The sequence below is a fragment of the Balaenoptera borealis genome (assembly GCF_965194805.1).
Source record: "Balaenoptera borealis genome assembly, chromosome: 19".
Taxonomy (NCBI): domain Eukaryota; kingdom Metazoa; phylum Chordata; class Mammalia; order Artiodactyla; family Balaenopteridae; genus Balaenoptera; species Balaenoptera borealis.
In genome coordinates, this window is record NC_138878.1 from 3,313,511 (window position 1) to 3,317,378 (window position 3,868).

Consider the following 3,868-nt stretch of genomic DNA (forward strand, 5'->3'; position numbering starts at 1 on the left):
GCGCCCGCGCTAATTTAAGGCCGGGGGCGGGCCCGGCGCGCAGAGCGACGGCCGTGCCGGCCAATAGGTGCGGAAAGGAGGGAGGGGCTGCCCAATGGGAGCGGCGCGCCTGGCCCGCCTTCTTCGAAGCACTCGGCTTTCCGAGAAATCACTTTGCTCGGAGGCGTCGGCGGCCGAACGGTCCGCGAGTCTTCCGGGGTCCGCTCCGGGGGTCCCGGGAGTGTCCGCAGGAATTCCCGAGGGCCGCGGGGGCGTCCGTCGCCCCAGGTCAAGGTTAGGGCGGATGGTGGGTACCAGATGGCGTAAGTCAGGCCAGTTGGGGCTGAGGCAGGGGGTCAGATGGCGGAGGTCAGGGCTGTGGGGTGGATGGTGGGTGTCAGCTGGCCGAGGTCGGGGCCGAGGTGTAGATCTGACAGCGCAGGTCAAGGCTGGGATGGTAAGGGCCCCGAGGTCGATGCTGCAGACGGCCAGGGGTCCCCTCAGTGTGGCCCCCGCGCCACCACCCAGGCCGGGTCAGGCTGTCATCTCTGCTAGTGTGGCCGAAGTTCCTGGAGCTGCTGTGGGCCAGCTGAAGGCGTGTCTGAAACCACTGCCCTCTGAACATCGGAAATAAAAGCGGCAGTGTCTAGCTGTTAAGGCTAGAATGTCCAACTAGGGAAATTTTCATCATAAATTCTTTTCCCCAGAAAACATGGGTTGTGTTGAGAAGGGTCCCCTGTGTATCTGTGTCACCGTCCAGCCTCTCCTGCATGTCAGCTGGCACTTATTGTAAACGTGGGAGTGGAGTGGGGGAACAGAAATGAGAAAGAAAGTCCTGGAAATGAAAAGAAGAAGACTTGTTTTTCCATGTTCTGTTCTGGGGTAGCCTTAGAATAGAGAAACGTGAGATTCTTCATTGACTTTTATGCCTAGTTGGTCAATCATACACAAGCAGCAGTGTTCATCGGGCCATTTTTTTCATGAGGCTTTTCAAGGACCTATGAAAAGGTTTGGGACTGAAAAAGAAATTTTATTAGGCCCCAAATGCAAAAAAATACACTGCAAATCTGAAGTGAATAAATATTCAAAGAAAGATCCCTGAAATATAACGTGTCAACTTCATAACTGTAGTTTATTGATAAACATGTCATTATATTTGAAAACCATGCGTGAGTTAGAAATCACTTGGTAAGAATTTTCTAATATCATGATTCCCAGGCAGTCATAGCAATCATAAATTAAATGTGCCCCATTGCCAAATAATTTCCAGTGAAAACTATTTTTTTAAAGCTTAAATTCTTTAAGAGTATTTAGATAATGTGGGAGTATTTTAATATGTTTGTTATGATGTGGGGTGAACATCCAGAACTCAGGACGCCTAGGACCTCAGAAGTTCTTACAACAGCCTGTATGTATGTTTATCCTCATATCTTTCCACCTATGTGGCCCCTTAAGCCCACCCAGATTTACTAACCTATAAACACCGTCCACTGCACAATGATGTGTGATCAAATTTCCGCTCAACGCGCCACTTAAGTAAAAAGATAAGAGCAACAAATATAGAGAAGTTGGTGGAAGGGTCCCAGCATATATTATTGGCAGTAGGTGTCACTATATACATGACAGGAACTGTTCACAGTACCCTGGCTTGCATTAAAGCTGCTCCTGAAACCCCGTATTTTCAACGTGGTAATTCCTCGATGCTAGGAACAATTGCTAACCTTATCTGCTTAGCTCTGCCCTTATGCAATGAGCACTTATCGAGCCACTACTGTGCGCTAGAGGCGGTGCCAAGGACAGGAGACCCAAACAACAAAGTATCCCTGGTCACTCCTTCCTCCTCAGTTACCTCCAGCATCTCCCACTCATCCTGATTTCCGCAGCAGCCAACTCACTCCCCTTCCTGCCTCCACCTCACGTCCCTGTTTATCCTACTCTTTGCTCCCCCAGCTTTAGCCTTTCCGTCGTACACTGGTTTCCCCGTGGCTGCCACGGCAGGTCTAGGTGCTCATCCTGGCATCTGAAAACCGTGCTCTCCCAGCCTTCTCTCTCCCCATGGTCCAGCAGGAGCCCCTTCTGGAGACAGCAGCCTGTCACCGCACTTAGACCAGCACGTTCCGGAGTCAGGCCCCTGTTCAACTCTACGTTCCCTGACTCACCAAATGTGTGACCTTGAGCAAATGACTTAACCTTCCTAAGCCTCAGTTTCCTCATCCACGTAATGGCGTTGATGATAATATTATGTTAAACGGTATGAAATCGCCAATATTCAACTGTTTTTCCATCTACAGAAAGGACAGTTTTCTACGGGTCAACCTAATCATTCCTGCCTCTTAGGATTAGTGGGGACTGAGTGAGCTCTGTGGGTTGGGGGAGGTTGGCGACTAGGGAAGGGAACTGGTGAAGAGCTTTCGTGGGAGACAGTGTTTCCATTTTCGAGTCCCCACCTCTCCCTTCACACTTTCCAAGCCCAAGCGTAGCAAAGGGGGTTCAGGAGAGCTCTGCAGTGTGTCTGCTGAGAGGACAGGTGTCAACTCTCCTGAGAAAACCAAAGTCACCGACAGCAGGGCTCCAACTCCTGCCCTGGAAATCTACAGGACAACAGAGGCGCTTGGTGGTGGCACCAAGAACCCGTGTGTCCGTGTGCCCTCTTCCACATTCAAGCACCCTGAGATTACCTTAGGCATATATACTGTACACATCCCACCCGGACAATCCAGGACACGCTCCCCACCTTAAGGTCAGCTGACCTTAACTCCAGCGGCAACCGTGTTCCCCTTTGCCCTGTAAGGTAACATATTCCCGGGGCCCACAGGTTAGGGTGTGGGTGTCTTTAGGGGCCACCGTTCTGCCTGCCACACCCTTAAGATCCACCTCAAGTCATCTTCTTTCCTACCCCCGCCTTCACTGACCCTCATTTTCAAAACACCAGACTCCAGCCACACTGAAATCTTTCTAACATAATTTGGGACTTAATGTATGCATTTGTGAATTATTTCACTGAACGCTTCTTTAGATGAAGGGTAAAATCTTATTCTGGTTCAGTACCCCTACTTAGCACAGCACTGAATTAGGGGTGCCTTACATAACAAGGGTAAGTTCATTGCAAGATCTCAGGGGGAGCAACGGAAGAGGGGCTGGAAGCACAGCTGTTCATCTCTGTGCTCCAGGATATGAGTTGGGGGTCTGAGTTGGGGGTCTCCAAGAACACGTCCAAGTTCAGTGGGTCGCTGGGAGGACTCGGGGGCTCAGCACAGAGCTGTCGTCACAGCTGGTCTATTACAGTGAGGGGCTGCAGAGCACGATCAGCCCGGGGACTGGGTAGGGGGTGGGGGGTGAAGTCCAGGGGGACCAGGCTCCAGCGTCCTCTCTCGTGGGGTCGCACAGGACGCGCTGAATTCCCCCAGCCGCGAGCTGTGACAGCACGTGTGCAGTGCTGTCCGTCAGGGACGCGTTAGAGCTTCAGCGCGCGGGGTCTTTATTCGGGGGGCCGTTCACACGAGCACCCTCTGCCTGACACGCACCCAAACCCCAGACTCGCAGGAGGACAGCAGGCGTCCGGCCCCAACCCCCCTGTCTGTTCACACGGCTTAGGCGCAGGGAGCCGCGCCTCAGTCCTGGGAGTGGGGGACCCTCCCCAAATCCACCTTCCCAGACGCCGGCTGAGGGCCGACCCTGGGAGGTGGCCCTTCTGGAGACCCCAGTCTCGAACCTGCTGTGTTAACTCTTCTGCACATGTTCCTAATTCTGAAGGGGCTTTTGACATGCAAAACCTGCTACGCTCGTTCCAAAGGAGACCGTGGCTGTATTCACCCACCATCAGCTGCGTTTACCTGCCATTAACTAGGGTGGGCTGAGTTTTCTTGCGCTTCACGGAGGCTGGGGGCTC